Raw genomic sequence first — 23,762 nt, forward strand, 5'->3', positions numbered from 1 at the left:
TATAGCTAGAAGGTATTTTCAAAAAAATCGGAGTCAGTTTTGGGTTAATCTTTTGGATACTTTTTCCAGCATCTTTCTTTTAGACTGCTCTATTTCTGGTGGGGTGACCTCCACCCATGAGGTTTGGTGAGAATACATGCTGTAAGAAGAGACATCTCTTAGGGCCTTCTCCCTTTTGAGACCATATGACCCAAGATGTGGGTATTGGCCTCTGGCCTCTGCTTTTGTTTTTTGTTTTTTGTTTTTTTTGTTGTTCTAAGTGAAGGAAATAGAATCTCCATAACTTTGTGATGACTGTCTGGATAGGGGAGAGGAGAAAGACATACAAAGAAATGAAGGTAATGTAAAACAATAAAGAGCCCTACTTCTCGTTATACTTTTTAAGAAGTAAATTTAATAAAGCTAGAATAACAACAAAAAAGAAAGAAAGATCATATTAACAGAAGAAGCTGAGATAAGGACTTATTTGGCAACCATGCCTCATCTGGATGGAATTTGGTGAGAACAATGTTATGTAGAATTGATGTTTCTACCTGATATTAAGTGATTAAATGGAACTGGGGGCTAGTTACTGGGAAACTGCTAGTAAGGGCTTGAGACATTAGCAGTATAGAAGGGACAGCATTATTGTGTACCCTGTAATTATTTATTCTGAGGAACAGATGTGGCCAGTCTGTCTGGGAGAGGTAGCCAAAATATATACACTATATGTAGCCATTTGCATGCATGTCATTTTTGGAATCTTTACAAACTGTTAAGCCATTAGAGTTGATAGAGATAATAATTATCTAATTTAGCATGGTTCAATATGATTGATTTGATCTTAGGAGGAGATATTTTAGGCCAGAACTTGAAACAAGGTACTAAGTACAACTGATAGAAACAATGCTTGTGTTCACACCTTTAGAGAGCTCATAGAAGCAAGAAATATTTAAGTACTCGTTGGAGTTCACATGTTTGGGAGATTTCAGGGTTTAGAAAGAGATATCTGAATTCACACCTCCCTTGAAGCTCTTAGGGCCACAGAGCACGCTGGAAGATATCCCATAATCCCACTCTCGGAGAAGCAGCACTGTGAGCCACTGGAGAGAGTTACTTGGGAACATTCCCAGGGGTCAGAGAGGAGCACTCTGGGAGGAAGCCTACAAGCCCTCTCTCTGAGGCAAGAGAGATTCATTTTCATCTTCCACCTTGGTGCTGGCTGGAGGCTGAAGAAAACAGAGGCAGGAGCAAAAGACAAAGCTGCAAGAGCTCTTAGAACCAAGCAGAAAGATAGGCCTCTAAGAAAACTAACCGGGGCTATACTGAAGGACACAATAAAAGAGCTGAACTTTTATCAGCTGGCTGCGATTTTGGGTGATTATTTACTTGTAACTGAAAGTAAAGCTGCCTCCAGAAAACCTCCCCGAGAAACCTCTCTCCCAGAGAGAACGATCTTATATTTTAGAAGAAAAAACACCAACATGACATATCCCTTCTATCAAATTGTAAACTCTTTGAAACCAGAAACTGAATTGTTTATCATTTTATATCTCCAATTTCTAGCACAATACATTGCCTATAATAAACTCTTAGTAAAATCTTCATTGAATTGGAAAAATATATTATATTGGTCAAGGGGAGAAGAGTTTTAAGTATGAGTGAAAAGTTCTTGGATTATACTATTAGTATTCCCCTTCTCTTCAAATTCTTATCACATGTCACAGCTATTTTAAGTGATGTTATGCATCAATGAAATGCTGTCTTATAGAACAATTCCTTAACCATAATATTTGTTTTCATCAAGGCTTCACATAACAAGATGGTAAGCCTATCTTTTTCAGCTGGTCTTTATTGCAGTTTGTCTTTAGAATTATTACCTGTTTAAAAAAATTTGGAAATAACTTTTATAGAATTTATAATACTTATTTGGAATTTACTGACATATGTCTATTTAGCCCAAATTGTAAAGTACTTCAAGTAAATGAAGAAACATTTTTTGAATGCTTACTACATAATAGCCACTGTTCTAAATGCTAAGGACATAGAGAAGCAAGAATCACAGTTCCTTCTCTCAAGTAGTTTACATTTATTGGAAGAAACAAGAAAATGCCTAGATAGACCCAAGAGAAAGAAAAGATAGAAAGTCATCTCAAGGTGTGAGCAAATGGGAAGAGCAGGAAAAGCTTCTTGGAGTTAGTAACATTTCAGCTGAGTTTTAAAGTCGTTCAAGAAAACTAAGAAGTAGAGTTAAGAATAGACCATTCTGGATGTGGGGGGACAGCTAGTACAAAAGCACAGAGATAAGCAATGATGTTGTGTTCAAAGAACTGCCAGTGATGCTGGAACAGAGTATTTAAAAGTGAATAGAAGCGACTAGGTTCTAAAGAGCTTTAAAAAGCCTTTTGTCTTCAAGGTAATAAGGAGCTAGTAGAGCTCATTGAGTAGGTGGTGAGTGACATTATCAGACCAACATTTTAGGGAAAAAATTATATCAGCAGGATTGGAACAGAGAGAGGATTGAGGTAGGGAGACCAACTAGAAAGCGGATACAAACTGATGAGGACCTGAATTAAGATCATAGCTAAGTGAATGGAGAAAAACATATCTATAATAGATGTTATAAATGTGGGATAGTCAAGATTTGACAATAGATTGAATACATGGAATGAATACAATCATTATAGAATAGTCTATAGGAATCTATTATATTTTATATAATGACTGTGGTTAAACAAAATTGGATTTTTGTATTACAGGACTATAATGAATATAAAGACCAGCCATTTGATCTAGATCAAATAGATATTAATTTCATAAGGAAGTACATTTAACAAAGGCAATTGCTAATGAGCAGTTCCTGTGTTAAATAGATTTTGTGTTGAGTGATCACTGAATGTAACTTACAACCAGTAAACATAAGTAAACATTTATTCAAATCAAGTTCACATTAAATTTTAAAGTGCTTACCTTCCTTACCTTCTATCATGAAAAGTAATTTCTAGGGCATTTAAATTTCAGAAGACATTACAACATAAGCACATTAAATGCTTTTTTGGAAAATGTTGGTTAAACAAAAGTTCAAAGATAAAAAGAAGTGATGTTCAGGAAGCATAAAAGCTTAATTTAAAATTTGCCTCTGAGGAGGAATTGTACTAATTATTACATAAAAGGCAAAGACGCATGACTAACATTCAAGGACAGAGCTGGAAATAAAATATTTCAATTAGTGGGAAGAGTCAGAATGTTTTAAATAAGAACAATAAATATAAAATGATGCCAAAAATGGGTCACGAATAGAACTGAAGACAAATTTCAAGCCAGGAGGACTATATGAATACTGCTTTCTTCCTTTAATTGAGCACCCTTGCTCTATTTTCAAAATATCTTCTAAAAAATTCTCAGAATTGCACTCAATGTAAAAACTAGGTGAAAGTTATCATATAATTAGGATTTGGAATTTCAACCCACTAGCCATTAGGATTTTGAATGCCAGTCCTTTCATTTTACTTTTATCAGGTTTATTCACAAAATTTACTCCTAATTTCTTAATTAGGAGAGCAGCAATTCCTATTTGTCCAAATGTTCAAAGGTCTGATTTATGTCAAGCCTGGTTTACAGTTTCCTAGTTGTGTCTTAACCCAAGTGACCCTTTCCTAAAAAAACATTGAAGCTGTTTTTTCACTTTTATCTTTGGGGATGTCACTTTTGGCTTCAAAGGCCAATAAGCAAAGTGAAAACCTCATAGTAGAAAAATTGTACTTTTGTATTTTTGAATCATTCCAAGAATCCTCATGTAAAAATCCAATGATTTTTGTGGGATCTTTTATTCTAAACATTATTTATTGCAACAGAAGTCCTTGGTTGTGGGTCTGAGTTGAAGTAGAAACTCAAGGCAGCCTCTTTGGTAGGGCCCTCAAACACCTGAGGGACTCTTCCATGGTGAAGCCAGGGAATCCTATATGGCCTGGACTGAGAAAGGAAGATGTCAAAAAAAATTATTACCTTTTAAAAGGAAATCTCAATGGAATCTCAATGTGTCTGTCATGCTATCCTTTGCTGGGAGGAGGGGGAGAGAGACAAAGGAGCAGAACAGAGTGGAAAATAGGAAACAATATGGTAAAGGGGAAAGTATCCCAGATTTCAAGACAGAAGATCTAGGCTCTGCCACTAACTAGCTTCCAGAGCTCAGGAATCTAATTTCTTTTCTCTGAATTTCAGTTTCCTCATATCTAATACAAAGATAAGAATAATAATCCAGCCTTACAGGATCTCTGTAAAGTTCAAATGAGAAAATGGACAAAGTGTTGTGTAACACTTTTGACCATTAAGGAAGAAAGCCCCATTTTCTTTTTGACCAAATTTCTTCATACTTCATGGTGCTTTGATGGTCCCAGTCATTCCCTTTTATCCTTGGTTAGAAAAGACAAACAGCACCTCCAATCTGTTAGTTCTTTAGTCAATGGTGACTATAATTGAAGGAGGTTTCAGGGACTTTCTTCCTTCTGGCAGGGTAGAAGCCTTCATCTTCAAAGGGTAGTAATTAATACAGAGAAGCTCTGGGATGGCAGTGGGTGTGATAATCCTCCATTTAAACGTGGTAAGTCTAAAGGCGACAGGCTTTGACATGTTGAAAATCAAAGTTGAGGCTCTTTGGCATCTCAGGCTGTTGCTATTACCTCTTTTGGCTTCTTTCTAAAGTGATCAACAGTTTTTTGAGTTAAATTTCATTTAAGGTCTGTTAAGAGTATAGACTGATTTTTTGTTTTTAAAGTATTTTTAAATTATGGAATAAAACAAGCACTTCCATAACATACTACAATTAAAATGATGATTACACATGAAATTGCAAATCTACTATGTACAATTTGCTATCCCTTTCAAATATAAAACAAAATTATCATGTAAATTTTTTCTTCCCCCATCCTAGAATTGGCTACCATTAGATACAAATAGGTATATTTATGTAAAATTATTGTATTCATGCTTCTATTGATCAGTTCTTTCTCCAGATGCACATAGCATCTTTTTTTTAAAAAATCATAGCTTTTTATTAACAGAACATATGCAATGGGTAATTTTTGCAACATTGTGCCTTGCACTCACTTCTGTTCCAACTTTTCCCTTTCTTCTCTCTGCCCCCTCCCCTAGATGTCAGGCAGTCTCATACATGTTAAATATGTTAAAGTATATCTTAGATACAATGTATGTGTGCAGAACTGTACAGTTCTCTTGTTGCACAAGAAAAAATGAATTCAGAAGAAAAAAATAACCTGGGAAGAAAAACAAAAATGCAAGTAGTCCACATTCATTTCTCACTGTCCCTTCTCTGGGTGTAGCTGATTCTGTCCATCATTTATCAACTGGAACTGAATTGGATCTTTTCTTTGTCAAGGATATCCACTTCCATCAGAATACATCCTCATATAGTATTGTTGTTGAAGTGTATAACGATCTCCTTGTTCTGCTCATTTCACTAAGCATCAGTTCATGTGAGTCTCCAAGCCTGCTGGTCATTTCTTACAGAATAATAATATTGTATAGCATTTATATACCAATTTATCCAACCATTCTTCAATTGATGGGCATCCATTAAATTTCCAGTTTCTAGCCATTACAAAAAGGGCTGCTACAAACATTTTGACACATATAGGTAGGTCTCTTTCCCTTCTTTAATATCTCTTTGGGATATATGCCCAGTAGTAACACTGCTGGATCAAAGGGCATGCACAGTTTGATAACTTTTTGAGCATAATTCCAAATTGTTCTCCAGAATGGCTAGATTTGTTTACAACTCCACCAACAATGCATCAGTGTCTCAGTTTTCCCACATCCCCTCCAACATTCGTTACTATCTTTTCTTGTCATCTTAGCCAATCTGACAAGTGTGTAGTGGTATCTCAGAATTGTCTTCATTTGCATTTCTCTGATCAATAGTGATTTGGAACACCTTCTCATATGAGTAGAAATAGTTTCAATTTTATCATTTGAAAATTGCACATAGCATCTTTATTCATATGTCTTTTATAGTTAATCTGGGTATTTATAATAGAAAAATCACTTACTCAAAGTCATTCTTAAAGCAATATTGCCATCAATGTTGTCTTGGTTCTGCTCATTTTGTCCTTCATTATTTTGTGCAAATCTTTCCATGTTTTTCTAAAATAACTGAACCCACCATTTCTTATAGTACAGTAGTATTACTTCACAATTGTATACCACAACTTGTTCAACCATTCTTGCAACTGATGGACATTCCTTCAGTTTGCAGTTCCTTGCTACTGCAAAAAGAGCTGCTAAAACATTTTAGAACACATAAATTCTTTTTCTTCTTACCTAATAATTTTTGGAAATAGATTAAATATTGGGTCAAAGTATACAGGTAGCTCAATAACTCTTTGAGTATGATTCCATATTGTTCTCCCAAAATTACTGGATTATTTCACAATTTCACCAACTATGAATTAGTGCCCTAATTTTCCCCACAATTCTACAACATTTATCACTTTCCCTTTCTTTCATTTTGGCCAGTCTATTAGGTATAAAATGATATCTCAAGATTGTTTTAATCTGCATATCTATAATCATAATGATTTAGAACATTTTTATAGGAGTATAAATTGCTTTGATTTCTTCATTAGAAAACTGCCTGTTCATATCCTTTGATCATTTATCAATTGGGAAATGATTCATATTCTACAGATTTAACAAAGTTCTTTATATATTTTAGATATATTTATTTGATAAACTTTCTATAAATCTCCTACCAATTTTCTGCTTTTAAAAAATAATCTTGACTATTATGCTTTATTTATACAAAAACTTTAATATAATCAAAATTGTCTATTTTATACCTTTATTCTTTATCTCTTGTTTATTCATAACTTGTTCAACTATCCATAAATCTGATAGTAATATATTTCATATTTTTCTAATTTTCTCATAAAATCTCTTATATCTATGTTGTGTATCCATTTTTTCATAGATTCCTCTCAGGTTCCCAGTAGACATCTCTGGGACCTCAAGAAATAGATATTCCTTAAAACAGAAAAGACAGTTAATTCCAGCTGTCATTTTGGTGCTTGGACTCTTCTCCAGGAATGGAAGTCAAAACTACGCTCATAAGAGAATAGTTTTGACACCTATTGCAGGGAAGATAAAGATAAGAAAAATATATCTGAGAATTATTCTTCTGCATTTCCTCCTTATGCTTCCTTTCACATCTTCCCCACTCCCAGAGAAAGGAGTTTCCTGGGGCTTACACTTTAAGGTTATATAGTCATATCATTCCTACCTTTAGCCCCACAACTACCTTCTCTCTTTCTGAATTCAGATCCTTCAACCTTGCTCTGGTAGGAGGCTATGCTTTGTGGAAAGCAATAATAACAACCATAATAGTTCACATTTATGTAATACTTAAAAGTTTATAAAATAAAGTTTATGAAGCATTATAAAATGCTTTTCTGAATAGCAACCCTTGTGGAGTACATACTACAAGCATTACATTCATTTTATGTATGAGAAAACTGAGGTAAAAAAAGGATGTCTATAATTTCATAAATTGTAAATGCCAGAGTCATTAGTTAAACATAGTACTTGTGACTTCAAATTTTAGTGCTTCTGGCACTAGATTATGCTGCCATTTCTCTTATTCTATTACTCCTTGGCAGTTCTTCCTTTTGTCTTCCCATCTTTTCCTGAGACTGGCATTTGCATTGCTGGTCATCCACTGTGTACGGGTCATTCAAATCATAAAAGGGTGTACAAAGAGTCAGTGACATCAGTTATGCCATTCTGTAACCTGGACAATGATTTGCTTACTCCATGAAGCAAGAGCCTTGCTAAAATAATGGTCATCTCAGTCCAGTTTAATAGCCTTCCACTTCAGAGTTTGTCTGTCTTCCCTCCCTCCCTCCTTCACTCCTTTGATTCTTCCATCCCTCCCTCCCTCTCTTCTTCCCTCCTTTCTTTCCTTTTCCTTCCTTCCTTCCTTCCTTCCTTCCATTTCAACTGCAACATAATTAGGTATACAAGGCATTAAAATGTTCAGAACAAAAACTGATCTCAACTTATTTCAAAACAAAATATTAAATCCACCAATCATAATATGCAAACAAACTTAGTGGATAGTAAAGAAAAATTAGTCTATAAATCATCCTAGAGCAAATTAGTAGGAGACCTGATTTCTCAGGATAAGGGAAGAATAACTCTAGGTTTGAAATTAAATTAGATTATGCCATATTTACAGAGCCAGCCTGAAAATACTTTGGCACTTGTCACTTGTTCCTCCTGCACACTGAATTTCATATTACACAGCCACTTGGTGACATGGATAGGAACCTGTCTTACTCCACTATTATAATGTCTATCAAAGACTGTCTTCTGGCAAAAATGAACAGAGTTTACCAAGGCAATGTCCTCAAGTCCTTTGCTATCTTGTTATTTTACTGCTCATATTCTATTAATCACGATTAATAGAATCTCTGAATCACCATTTCCATACATCTCCCTGTCTCTGTCTATCTCTCTGTCTCTGTCTGTTCGTCTCTCTCTATTCATCCATCCATCTCTAATCTTGACAGAAATGGTATCTAATTTTAAAATGGAAGAATTCTACTATGTGATTTTTACAATCCTTTCTAGCTATCTGGTGATCTGATAACAATTTTCTTATACCCCAATGCAGAGTTTTATCTTCACTGAATTTTATTACCTTAGAGAGCTATGTAGAATAATAAGAAATTAGGTGACTTTGTCAGGGTCACACAGTTTCAGAGATAGACCTTTAACCCAGGTCTTCCTCATTTATAGATCATTTATTGTTCACTATGCCTCTTTATTATCCTTATTATATATATAAATTCACCTAAAGATCTAAGTGCATGGTGAGTATAAGGAGGCTAATTCGACTATTTTTAGTCATGTCCTACTCTTCATGACCCCATTTGGGGTTGTCTTGGCATAGATACAGGATGGTTTGCCATTTCCTTCTCTAGTTCATTTTACAGAGGAGAAAACTAAGACATAAAAACTTATGTGACTTGCCCAGGGCTATATAGCCAGGAAGTGTCTGAAGCCAAATCAAAGATCAATCTTCCTCACTTCAGATTTGGTATTCTATGTACCTCATCACTTAGCTTATTTGAAACACATTACACATAAGGAATTTCAAAGAAGTACTGTTAAAGATCTCATTTAAACAACATATGTGAGAACAAAAAATGGATTGATCAAAAAATGGAAAATGATAACTCAACAAATAGGTCATATGTAAGAAGGCCACCAGCATGGTGAGAGGACATGGATAAGCATGGCATAGGATAAGAACTCACCATTGACATAATGAGTATTAAATGTGAGTTATTGTTATTATGCCCATTCAAATCTCATTTAAGTTTTTAGCTAATATTATCATATAACATGGGCATTTAGATGGTGTAGTGCTAAGTCTGGGGTCAGGAAGCTTTATCTTCCTGAATTCAGAACTGACTTCAGAAACTTACTAGTTATGTGAGTCATTTAACTCCGTTTGCCTCAGTTTCCTCATCTGTAAAATGAACTGAAGAAGGAAATAGCAAACCACTCTAGTACCTTTGTCAAGAACATTCCAAATGGTGTCACAGAGTCAGATATGATTAAAGAACAATAATAATTATATAATATGGTTGATGCACTAATGGTATCCTATATGATTATGTAATTCTAGAATCATAGGATCTTAGATTTAAATATAGAACATCTTGTAGCCCAATTTTCTTGTTTTGAACATCTAGTATATTTTTATGAAGTCCAAAGAATTGTCTGCCACTAGCCAGTTTGTTTTTAGGAATCACAACAAGCAAGTTGGTGTATGATCAAACTCCATTGCCTGATGGATGAAGGCAATTGCACAAGGAAGAACTTGATGTGATCTGAGTGAATAATCTTAGGGTTTTAACCCATCAACTGTTAAACAAGATGGAGACTGATGGATGTTGGAAGAATCTTTGAGAATTCAAGATTAAAGACATTCTCCTATGTCAGGTGTAAATTATTTCTTTGTTGTGAGTAAATACAGAAGAAATATCAGCCAACAGACTATGAAAGCATTTAAATCATTGTGACTTGATCATCTAAGACATATATAGTAAGGCATGAATGTTCTGATTTGGCATTTTTAATTGTGGGAGTTCACTTGATTCTTTTTCCTATTTAAGAGTTGTGCAAATAGGAAGTGATTTTGGAAATTGAGAAGAAAGAGTGATCCCTTCTTCCTTTTTTCCTTCCTTCCCATTACCCATATGAGTATGTGGAGACTATAGAACAATGATTTTGAAACTCTGGTGCAACAAAATAAACAATCATTTAAAAGGAATTGGAACTCATTGCCATAGTAGTGAGTTTCTTTTGGACCAATGAGGCTGTTTTAGTAAGAGAATTACATTAGAGTTCAAAAGGACTTTAGAGATTATTTGATCTACTTGACCACAAAAAAGAATTCATCATCTTCTCTAAACTTATTTTTCTGTTAAACTTTTTTACTATTGTTAAGAGCAACATGCTTCTCCAGGTTTGGATGCTTAGTATCCTTTTCAACTCTTGTATCTCCTTTAGACTCTTGTATCTCATACTGCATGCATTTTACAAATAAGGAAACTTAGGCTCAGAAAAATTGTGATTCAAATTCTCTGAAAATATTTGGCTTTTTTCTTTAGTTGCTAAAGCAATTTACACAAAACAATTAAGATTGATTTAATTTGTTATGGCTAACTACATGAAATTCTGAAGTAAAATATGCAGATTAATGCATACATCTGCCTATTGTTTTAACTTTTGCTAAGGAGGTTAGCTTTGCTGAATATTTGACTGTTTTTTATTAATTTCTTTAATTATTTGATATTCTAAGTTCTATATGTTGCATATCATATACCTGGATGTCTTAATGGATCCCAGTGTGATTTTTATAGACCCCCAATTTTTCACTAGGGATATATGTAGGGCAGCATTTAGCACAATGCATGGCTTTCAGTTAAATACTTATTGAGTTGACTTGATATAGTTAATCCCATTATTAGGGCAAAATACCTTTTTAATTTTGTGTCCAGAGAAATATCAATATGAATTTATAAAATACCTGAGTTGCAGAATATTTATTTAAAAAAAAAAACTACTATATGTCATCCACTGTACCCCAGGGCCTATCTCCAGTAATCTTGACTTTTGCCTTGCCATTGGAATTTGATAACTCTGGACAAGACAGTGAGGCTGGCTGTCTTTGTGCAATTCTGCCTCATTTAAACCCATTTTGTGAACCAGTCAAGACATTACCTTGTAATGCCATTGGTCCTTTTTAAAAATGAAGGGTAAGCAACAACAAAATTATTTACTCTTGAATTAATTTTTCAAGCTGATAGCATTCAAGAGGAGACTTGATTTCAGGAAGTAGTTCCAATATCCATCATTGACCATGTGAATTGATTTTTTTTTTTCCTGTTAAGACAATCTGGTAGAATGAATGGGACCTGGACTCAAAGTCAGAAAGAAGTGAATGCAAATACTATATTTTACATTTATTAGCTATTTGATCTTGAGCAAATCACAATATCACTGAACTTCAGGTATTTTCTAAGTATTTAAAGTGAAATATGGGTTGTATTCTTTGCAGGTGAAGGGAATTACCCCTCTGGAGGAGGGGATGACAAAACTGAGATAGATAGAAGTTAAGGGATATGTCCAGGTTCATGTGACAACAATAATAACTAACAAACATTTACATAGTGCTTATGTGCTTATGTGCCCTGGGCTAAATACTTACACTTATATCTCATTTGATCCTCACAACCTTGGGAGGTAGGCACTATTGTTATGTCCATTTTATAGATAAGGAAACTGAAGTAAAGAGAAGTTAAGGGCCTGGCCCAGTATCACACAGCTAAAAGTGTCAGAGTCAAAATTTGAACTCAGGTCTTCCTGACTTCTTGACTTCCCAACATTAAGTCACTACACTGTGCTACCTCACAGTTGCTGATTCTTTAGAATCCTTTATTCTCTTCACTTGAATTGATACCTTCAGAGCCCCAAATCACATTCACAAATGAGAAATTAGATTCTTCAAAAAATAAAAGGAAGTGGCTGTAAGATTCTTAAATGGAAAATCTTAAACATATAATACATACATACATATATATGTGTATATATATATATATATATATATATATAAATTCAGTGTTGTTATAAGTTAAATTAGAATGAGGAAGCATTATAAAACCATTATAATAATAATGTCCTATATGTTTTTATGTAGCTCAGAGGAATCCTGTTTGTGAGTAATCAAGTAAAAAGAGTCCTTGTATGGAAATTTTTGAACTGGTTAGACACAAGAAAAGGCACAGCTAGTTCCAGAAAATCTGGAAAGACATCAGTCACGCCCCACATCTGAGTGAACTCCTTCAAAAGAGTGCAGAATTGCACATATCTTTTGCAAAGCTTTAAGAATGATTTTCCCATCGAATGTTAGACTTGAATGGCAACTTAGATCATGTAGTTCAATCCTCACATTTTATACTAACAGAAAAATAAGGCCCAGACAGGCTAAGGGATATGTTAACTTCATGCTCAATTAGTAACTCATCTCGATCTGAATGACTCGTTGACATTCCACATCCCCACTCCACCCTTTTTAAAATGATATTTTATTTTTCCAAATACATTGAAGACAGTTTTCAACATTTTCTTTTGTAAAACTTGTTTCAAATTTTCTTCCTCCCTCCCTTACCTTCCTTCTCCCCAAGATAGCAAGCAATTCTTTTACTTTGTGAAAGATCAGATGAAAAGGGAATAAACCCAACTGAAAGAAAATAAAAGGCAACCAAACATCAACAATAACAACAACAAAAGTCCCACTGCTTTTTTAAAACCAAGTCTGGGACTTCATCATTATAGGCAGGAGAGTTCTGATAAGTTTTTAACAGCTAGTTATCTGGAAAAAATATAGAAACATATTTTTAAAATTTAATCTGCATTACTCACATTTTTTATCCTCACTTTCTTAAGTATGGAAAATTAACAAAATAATAAATCAAACCCTGTTTTGGCATTGTTTGCTGATTTTTGAGATATAAATGCTCCCACTGCAAATTAAACATTTGGCTCATGTTTGAAGCTGGATCCAGCACATCTTTAAGTATACAGAGCCCTTAGTGAGAGAACTCCCTTCTCCAAAACAGATTGATTTGTGCTTGGCCATTTATAGTCTTAGAGAGGAGCTCAAGGCATTGGTTAAAATCACAAAAATAATTTTTATTAATGTCTTTTTTTTACATTACCATAGTTTCTCCCAGTATTCCTCCATCTTTCCCATTCAGAGAGCCATTCTTCATAGTAAATAGTATTTTTTAAAGACACACAAAACCTCCTCAGGAAAACAGAAAAATTATTATACCTGATTTTTTTTTTATACATTTAAAATGTCTGAAAACATGTGCAATGTGTAACACATGTGGGCCTGTCATCTCTGTAAAGGGGTAGGATAGGAATATTTTCTCTGTTCACTTCTTTTGAGCCACACTTGTTCTTTGTAATTTTGTTGTATTTACATTTGATTTGTGTGTGTGTGTGTGTGTGGGGAGCCGGCACTAATCTACAGCCACATAAGGCCAACCTTGAACCTTGAATAGGTTGAATCTCCTAATCACATTATACCGAAGACTTCCTGAATAGGAATCTCCTAATCACATCCTAACTTTGAATAGGCAGATATCTAGGCATCCCCTAATCACATCATAGAGCTTCCTGCCACCAGAAACATCTGAGCAGTTCATCCTTGGGCGGGATACCAACCCTTTGTCATGGACCCCCACCCTGTACTGTGTTTGAACAACCCTGCCTTCTTTTCTACTGCTATATATATGCACCCATTAAAATGAGGCTTGATCAGAATGATTTGACTTGCCTCCATTTTGCATATCCCCTCTCTCTTGCCCTTATCTCTTTTCTTCCAGGGTCCACACACACTGCCTCGCGGGCCGAGGCATGTGTGTGTGTGTGTGTGTGTGTGTGTGTGTGTGACTTTGCTATTCTGACCATTAATATTGTTTCGTTATTGTATATATTGTCTTCTTGACTCTGTTTATCTTACTCTGCATTAGTTGATATAGCTCTTTTTATGCTTCTATCTTTACATTTATTATTTCTTACAACATTGTAATTTTTTTTTTTTACTGAAGCAATTGGGGTTAAGTGACTTGCCCAGGGTCACACAGCTGGGCAGTGTTAAGTGTCTGAGGGCAGATTTGAACTAAGGTTCTCCTGACTTCAGGGCTGGTACTCTATCCACTGCACCACCTAACTGCCCCAACATTGTAATATTGTATTACATATAATGGTCTTTCAAATGGCCTTCTTGTCTACATTCTTTTTCCTTTCTTTCTACTCGTCACATAGTTTCCCAAATAATCTTCCTGAGGCACAAATCAGAATATTTTTCTTCTATGCTTAAAAATCTTCAGTGGTGTCCTGTAAGCTTTACAATAAAATTCAAAGAATTATATACTCTGGTTCCAACACTTCTTGTTCTATATTATTCTCTACTCTTCTCCTTTTTTTAAAATCTTTTTTGACATATTCCGCTTTCTAGTCAAATTGGTCTAATAATTATTCCCCAAACTTAAACTTGTAAATCCTGTCTTTGCATAGGAATACAAGCTTTTTTTTTTTTTTAAACCATTCTTGGAATGCTTCAACTCTGTCTCTCTTACCATTCTATATTATTTCTTATGTTTTATATTCTTTATGAAATGTTCCCTGATCCCTTTCTACTGTGCTTTTAATGCTTTTTTTTCTCCTTAATTTTACTTGTATTTACTTGTTCATATATACATTTATGACCTGGTGAAAAGCAGTCTGACTAATATGGCCTTAGCACTGCCCCCAAACCCATCCTAGGATATATATATGACCTGAATGTGGACATTATCCCACCATTTTCCCCAGCCTCTTGTTGGAAGAAACAGTTTCCTGTATTCTTGGTGTTCATTCCTTATCAGGCAATTTAATCACTTTTCTGATTATCCTACTATCTTCCTTAATAGATAACAGATCATATTATTAGGTCATTATCTAACATTCTATAATAAGAGTTTTGGTTCTTTTATCAGAGGGGCTACCATTCTGTGATTGTGTAATGGCCTCCAGTGGGTGATGCCTTATGATGGAGGCAATGGGGACAACATATTAAGATTGTTCCCTGTTCTTCTCCCCCAGTGAACAAAACACAAATTTTGTTAACTGTGGTTCCTGTGTTATACTACTGTTCTTCATGTGCACTATTCTTCATCATTGGAATGTTATATCTTCCCAGCAGAATGGAAGTTTTGTGCTGTTTTTTTTTTTTTTTTTAACAGTCAGGGACTTTTTTAAAAAAAAATTTTGAGTGTCCTGAGTACCTCACATATAATAAACACTGATTGTTAAATTGAATAATATATTTGTTAAATAGCAGAACTAAAAGCAGAAATTAGGTCTCTTGACACTCAGTTCAAGTATTCTTTTACTATACTTGCTTCTTGTTTTTAATTGATTAATCACAAGTCAGTAGCTTTCAAAGATTATTCTACCTACCTCAATCTTCTCAAGACAGGAGGCTTTCATAATATTGAATTAATTTGAATCCTCTGATTCCTCCCAGCTAGAAGTGATCTTTCTCTCTCTAAACTAATGAAACTCTTCAAATTTTGGATTCAGAGCTGAAATGAACCTTAGAGGATCATCCAAAGTATTTTTCTGTTTTTAGTTTTGTGTATTTTCAAACCTATAGACCCTTACAGAGAATACTTTTTTTAAGGCATAAAATAAAAATATATAGCATTATAAAAAAAAAAAAACACCTAAATATTGATGAAAATAAAGATGTCTTTTTTTTCTTTCATAGTGGACCCCCCTCCCTGAAAGCTTTCTATAGGCCTCTTGGATTCTGATGTGGTATACAAATCATTTCATTTTACAGACAAAGAAAATAAGGCATAATTATGATAAACAACCTGTCCTAGGATGCACATTGGATTAGTGGTAAACCTTGAATTCAAACTGAGATGCAGAATCTGGCATCTTATTTTGGGTTAATATAATAATAATAGATTTATATCTTACATGGCGAGTAGACTTGTATAATGCCATCTCATCCTTCAAAGCTATTATTATTTCAGTGGACTTAGGAACCAAGATAGGCTTTGTCTACAGTCTCTAGTTTGGTTGCTGAATTTTTGGGAAGTTAAAAGCAATTAGGATATAGGTCAGAATGGGAGGTTATGGGAATTATTAGGCACCATTTTATAAAATATGAGCCGTGTGATACTATTCTTTAGAGTTGTAGGGAAATTTGAAATAAAGTAGGGATGGTAGTAAAAGAGCAAGATGTCCTACTTGCTTCTTCTTGCATACCCGGCCTACCATGTAGATAAGTAAATAGTAGGCCCTTAATAAATGTAAGCTTGACTTGATCCTTGATCTAAATCTCTGAGCTTGGATCAAATTGACTCCATTTTGAAGGTGTTTTTTGGTTAATTTGTTTTGCCTGTAAGTTTGAGCTCTAGTTACTTCAAAACCTAGGCTGACAACTTCAGATGGTGGAAGTTAAGTTATTATTGTCTTTTTTCTTTCCTCTTGACCAACCAAGCTTATTTTTTAAACCCAAGAAGCTTAGAGAAGACTAGATATCATTAAATTTGTTCTGTAGGAAAGTGACTCTCCTTTTCACTGCATTCTCTTTATCTACTCCAATCCAAGAAGAATGTAAATTTGTGATGAAGTGAAAAGATTGTTGGGATATAAAGCCAGAGGTTTGGGGTCCAAATTCTGGATAGGTCACTTACTATAAAGCTATGTGATTTAGAAAAAATCACTTGCCTCTCTTTGGACTTCAGCATCATCATTTGAAAAATTAAAGGGTGGATCTAGATTGACCTTTAAGGTCTCCACCAGTCTTCAATCTCTATCTCTAAGTTAGCCTATGATCATTTTTATACTAAAACTTTAAAGTGTTAATTTAAAGAAATATTTTGCATATACTTTTTGATTAATAATTGTATGGGTGTCTTTTGCTTTTGTACCATGTTTATTTCAGAATATATTTCTTCCCTTGTCCCTACCCAGTAAATCTTCCCTAGTAACAATGATTTTGAAAAATAGTTCATCAAAATTAGCCAACACATTACCTCTGACAGAATATGCAATATTTCATATTTATATTTCCCCACCTCTTCAATAAAAGTAGGGAGATCCATTTTCTCATCTTTTCTACAAAGCCAAGCTTATTATAATTATATAGCCTTGAGTTTGTTTTATTATTTCCTTTTACAATGTTACAGTCATGATGCTTTTTGTTTTCTTAGTTCTGTTTATTTCCTTCCACCTTTGTTCATAGATTTCATCCTTGTATTCTTCATATTTATTGTTTCTTATAGAGAAGTAATATTCACGGAGCACAATTTGCTTAAAAGAGGCCAAAATAACGTGAAATATTTTTGTCTAAGGTTTTAAAGAAAAGTATGATAAGAAAGAGAATTAGAACTCAGGAATCTAGGCATTTAGTCCTGTATACTTTGTATTGTCCACACATCCTAGTATAATGCCTTGCATATAATATTTTGTCAGTAAATATTAGTGGAATTCCATATTTAAATGGAATTGAATGGAATTGACATTATTTATTCCATGGAGCCATCTTTGATTCTTACAGCTGTTAAGAATCTCTCCTTCTGCAATATTTCTTGAGCTAAGACTTATGGACTTATTTTATTCTCCCAGTTTAACAAACTGTAACTGCTTCATTTTTGTCTCTGTACATACAGTGCCTAGCATGATGCTTTGCAGGTAATAAATGCTTAATAAGAATTCAGTGAATTGTTGGATTTATCACAGTGTGGCTCATTAGATTCCATAAGAACTGTAACCCTTCCAATATTCTCTTTTTCTTTTTCTCTTCTGGCTGAACATTGATACTCAACAATCTTATCACTTTCCCAGTAGGGTACCCGAATTCCCCTCTGTACTTTAACTCTTTGACACCCTCCTTACTTATATTTACCCAAATCCATGGTGGTAGACCACTTTTTTTTTTTTTTTTTTTAGGACAAATACCTCAATGAGTCACAGGAATTCCAGGGCCTTGTCATTTTCCCTGCATCTGAATTCTCTTACATATGTTGTTTTCTTCAGCTAAAATGCCAGCTCCTTGATAGATAATAATAACAATAGCTAGTGTTTATGTAGCAACTACTATGTGCCAGGCATTGTGCTAAGTGCTTTCCAAATATTATGTCATTTGATTCTCATAATAATTCTAGGAGATAAGTGCTATTATTATCCCCATTTTAGAGTTGAGAAAACTGAGGCATATAGAATTTCAGTAATTTGCCCAATGTCCCATAGCCTAGTAAGTGTTCAACACTGGATTTAACTCAGGTCTTCATGACTCCACAACTTAGCACTTTATTACTGTGTCATCTAGCTTCCTGAGAGCAGAAACTGCCTTCTTTTTCTTTCTCTATCTCAGTATTTGGCAATACTACATCCTTAATAAATTTTTCATTCATTCATTCTTTTATGCAACTATTTCTTGGATGTCATACTTTCTTGGAGCTTTTCCCAAAAACCTTTTACTTTTTTTTTTTTTCATAGAAGAGTAACTATATGTACAAATCTCCTTGTTCTCTTTTGCACAACTGAGCTATGTTAGTAGACTTTCTAGTAAATTATGCTGAACAAATATATTTCTACTTGACTAGACATGCAGAAAGGTCATATGATCCTGGGTCAATGGGATCCAGTGTGATCCTGAGGGTTTCAGTGCTAAAATGACCTTGGGACCAATCTGAAGCAAACCCTTACCCTATCTTCTCTTCCCCCTCCCCCATATTCTCATTTTGTGATGTGAGCTTGGTTGGAGGGAAGGATTACTTGATTATTGTGGAAACTATCACCTGCTACCTTGTGATCAGGGGCAAGTTCCAATCTCTCAAGAGCTCAAATTTCTCATTTGCTAAATGGGGAAGGTAAACTGGGAAGCAACTATGGTCTGTATGCTCTTTTTCTAAAAATGAGAAGATAATCATGCTCAAATCATGAAAAAAAAGATAACTGTGTGGTAGACTAGCTCCAGAACCACATTGTATTGCAATTAATTTTCTGATTACCATAGTTACATAACTCACACTGTATGTATTGGCATTGTTTCTGGAATAAATGAATGAAAAAATACATTTATTAAACATTGCTTATCATTGTATTAAGTGCTGAGAATACAAATAAAAGATGCTTCTCTGACATTAAAGAGCTTAGATTTTTTTCTTTTAAACTTTAAAAAATATAATCAAGTGTTTATTAACCCAGGTTTATTTATTTATTTATTAATTCATTTCTGTATGTATGTATTTATTATTGTGCCAGGTGCTGTACTGAAAACATATATAAGTAGAGATCATTTTATTATAGACCTAGAGGTACAGGGAACTTTGGAGATCATTTAGTCTAATCCCTTCATGAAGACCAGAGAGGTTAAATTGCTTGCCCAAGAAAACATAGGTAGTAATTGGCAGGTTAGATCCAGATCTCATGATTGATCCCATTAAGCTTCTTTTTTTCATATCTCCCTATACTGAGCATTCAATGAAAATCAAGAAATATATGTTAAATGAATGAATGGATGGATGAAGAAAAGAATAAATAGACATTTCATAGTCTTAAATGTCTAAAAGTATTAGGCAACCTTAAATTAGACAACTCACTCCAGTTTAATTTCAGTACATTTGACCACAAAAAATAAATTCAAGCTAATGAATATTTAATCCTTTCCATTCTGAACTACTGTTGGTAGTTTCTGTCTCCCCATAAGTACTTTATGGAGGGCATTAGTAGGACCCTGTGTATATTTATGAGATGAATTTCACACACTTTGGGTGTGTTCCAGTGATGGGGAGCTGGGTGTCTCAGTATGCTTTATTGGCCAACCAAAAACCCTATGGGTCTTTGTTGTGTTAACATCTAATGCCTTTCACTCACCAAAGGCATAATAACAAGCAGAATTTTTGCCAGAGGCAGAAAATGCTCTCTCTCCCCCTGTTTTGAATCTTTTATTTCGTAAAGAGAATATTTTGATGAGGAAAAAGAAGCTTATAAAATATTAAGCTTGAATTTCTCTTCTCCCAAAGAAATGGTATTATGGCCGAGGAAGGCTCCATCCTTTGGTATCAAGCTTTCAGTCTCATAACTGCTTCATCTCTTTCTGGACAGAGATGAGGGATAGCACAAGCAGCATGATATTAAAGCACCTTAGAATCCTGACTTGGAACTGATCTGGAATCTATTCCATAATTATCCTTAATAAGGGAATCATCCTATCACTGCTTGAGGACTTTTAGAATTGGGAAGCTCCCTACCTACCATGGCATCCCATTTGGATAGTTTTAATTGTAAGGAAAGTTTTCCTTACGTTGAGCCTATCAGTCAGTCAACCAAAAAGCTTTATTAAATGTCTATTATGTGTCAATCACTCCCCACAATGAATTAATTCCTTTCCTCAAGAAACTTTCATTCTGTCATAGGAAGCAATATATATGGGGAAGCTAGGTGATCCAGTGGATAGAGTTCAAAGTCTGAAGCCAGGAAGACTCTTTCCTAAGTTCAAACTTCACTTCAGAAACTTACTAGCAGTGTGACCCTGAGCAAGTCACTTAACCCTGTTTGCCTCGATTTCCTCGTCTGCAAAATGATCTGGAGAAGGAAGTGCCAAACCACTCTCATATCTTTGCAAAGAAAAACCCAAATGGAGTCATGAAGAGTCAGATATGATTGAAATGAAGAATAACAAAAACTATGTGCAAATGAGGTTATGTCTGGGGATAGAGGACTAGCACTTAGGATGATCAGGGAAGACTTTATACATAGGAAGTGGCACTTGAACTGAAATCTGAAGGAAGCTAGGAATTCTCAGAGGCTAAACTGAAGAGGAAGGGAATTCTAGACATAGTGTTCAGCCTAGGCAAAGGCACAGAGATGAAATGTTGCCTATGAAGTACAGCAAGGAGTTTGCCTAGACATTAGAGCATGTAAGGGAATTAATATGTAACAAAGCTTGAAAGATAGGCTAGAGGTAGCTTGTGAGGGGCTTTAAACACCAAACAGACAAGCTATTATTTTGTCCTATGAACAGACATGTATTTTAGGAATATCTTTTTGATAGTTGTATAGAGGAAAACTTTGCCTCCCCATAATTCTCTCTGCCTTCCCCTGACTTCTTTTGGACCTAGTTATATCCCTTGGGTATAAAGTTGAATAAATATTTTTTTTTACCTCCAATGATAACTTTCCAAATGCCCAAGGCTTATTGTCATGTCCTATTCTCTTCCCTGTGACTACCATTCTCCAAAATTTCTTTTCTGAAGACAAACAATTCCCAGATATCCCCATCAATCCTTGTGTGAGATGATCCTCATCCTTTGTTGTCCTTCTTTGAGCCTCATCAGTTCAGTTGTCAACATCCTTCTTAAAATGTAGTATCAGAAAGGAACTCAATATTCCTACATTAGTTTTCAATGTATCAGTGTCAATGTAGCTCTTGTGTCAAGTAGATCTCTTTTTTAAAGGTTGGTACCACATATATGCAGTAGGTTAACATATCTCCACTATGTTAGGCCACCTAGAGAAGGAGGCCTAATTCCAAAGGCTGTGTTTTACAGGAGTTGTTGCTACTTGCATGAAAGTAAGAAATAGGCTAAGGTACTCCAGTAAAAATTGGATGACTGCTTCATGTAGATGTAGACAATAGAAACCATTGAGGTTGGATCATACCACCTTGGACAAACCTAGACAGGTTCAATATTGTCTAATGTCATAAAATAAATAAGATCAGTATCTGTCAATAATTAGAAAGGAATACTTATCTATATAACACTTAGGAATACTATGAATTATAAAGTTTTAGGCAAATAGCTGAGGCACTGACAGTGTAAGGTTTAGAATAAAGAAATCCTAATTTCAAATCCTGCCTCAAATAATTGCTAACTGTGTAATTTTGGAGCATTTATTTAGCTTTTTTTTTTTTTTTTTTTTTGCTTTACTTTTCTCATCTGTGAAAATGAGGTGCTTTGCATATTACCAACAAGATTCATCAGGAAAAGATAGAATTAGAAATTCCACTTAAATAAATGTGAAATATTGGAAATGTATAAATATCTACCACTAAAAGAACTTTAGGAATACAACTAAAAATATTCTTTAGAGAAATACAGACATAAATATTTGGAAAAATATTAATCTCTCATGCATAAAGCAAGTCAGCAAAATAAAAATGATAATATGATCCCATAGCAATCAAATTGTCAAAGGATTACTTTATAGAGCTAAAAAAATAATAAAATTTATCTGGAGGCACAAATGGTTGAGAATTTCAGGGGAAATACTGAAAAAAATGCGAGAGAGTATTACTGTATCGGATCTCAAACTAAACTCCCAAACCATAATCATCAAAATGATTTGGTACTGGTTAAGAAATAAAGAGGTTGTTCAATGGAATAGATGAGCTATGTAGCATAGAGAAGTAAATAAACACAATAGTATTTAACAAATACTAAACCTCTGCCTACTTAGATAAAAACTCGCTGTTCAATAAAAACTTTTGGGAAAACCAGAAAGCAGTCTGGCAGAAACTAGATATAGAACAATGTCTCATACCATCAGCTAAAAAAAGATCTAATTGGACATGTAAACTAACCACAAAGGTACTACTACTCACAAATTAAAGAAGGAAAAAGCACTTTTCAGATCTCTGAATAGGGAAAGAATTTATAATCAAACAAGAGATAAAAAGGATGGTAGAAAATAATATGCACAATTTTTATCATATAATATTGAAAAAAAAGCAAACCAAACAATAGAATTAAAATTAGAAGAGAAAAAAGTTGATTGGAGGAAAATGTTTTGCAGTTTGCTTCTTTGATAAGGGTCTCATTTCCAAAATATATGAGGAACTGAGGAAATTTTATTTTAATAAGGGGCCAATCGACAGTTAATAGATGACCAGTTATATCAACAGGTAGTATTCAAGAGATAGTTGGTGGCACAATGAATAGAGTGCTGAGTCTTGAGTCAGGGAGACCTGAGCTCAAATCTAGACTCAGACCTCTACTTCCTGTGAGACCCTAGGAAAATCACTTGATCTTGTTCTGCCTGAGTATCCTCAATTCTAAAATAGGGATAACAATAACACCTACCTTACGGGGTTGTTATGAGGATCAAATGAGATGATATTTATAAAAAGTGCTTACTTAGCACAACGCCTAGTAACACGGTGGACAGTATATAAATGTTTATTCCCTTCTCTTCCTCTTCTAAGAAAGAATTATAAGCTATCACTGGCTATATGAAAAAAATGTTCCAAAGCATAATAATTATAGAAAGGTAAATTAAAGCAACTTTGAGGTTGGATACCACATATCTTAGACTGACAAAGTTTACCAAAAAAAAAAAAAAAGAAAAAGACAACAGCCAAAGTGGGAACAGCTGCAGAAAACAGAAACATTAAGGCACAGGCAATGAAGCTGCAAATTGGCTCAGCTATTCTGGAAAACTATTTGGAACTATGCTCAAAAAGTCAGCAAACTGCACATATTCCTTGATACACAGATGCCACTACAAGGCCTATATCCCAAAGAGACTGAAGAAAGAAGAAAAAATGCTTATTTGTAAAAAAAAAAAAAAAAATTACAGCAACTTGTGGTGGCAAAGAACTGGAAACTTAAAGTGGGGATGTC

General features: G+C 34.4%; 1 pseudogene; it reads right to left on the reverse strand.

The window, feature by feature from the left end:
• Positions 1-3,404: 3,404 nt before the first annotated feature.
• On the reverse strand, positions 3,405-9,320 carry LOC111719852 (annotated as a pseudogene).
• Between the last annotated feature and the right edge of the window lie 14,442 nt (positions 9,321-23,762).

The sequence above is a fragment of the Sarcophilus harrisii genome, chromosome 3 (genome assembly GCF_902635505.1).
Source record: "Sarcophilus harrisii chromosome 3, mSarHar1.11, whole genome shotgun sequence".
In the NCBI taxonomy this organism is placed as follows: domain Eukaryota; kingdom Metazoa; phylum Chordata; class Mammalia; order Dasyuromorphia; family Dasyuridae; genus Sarcophilus; species Sarcophilus harrisii.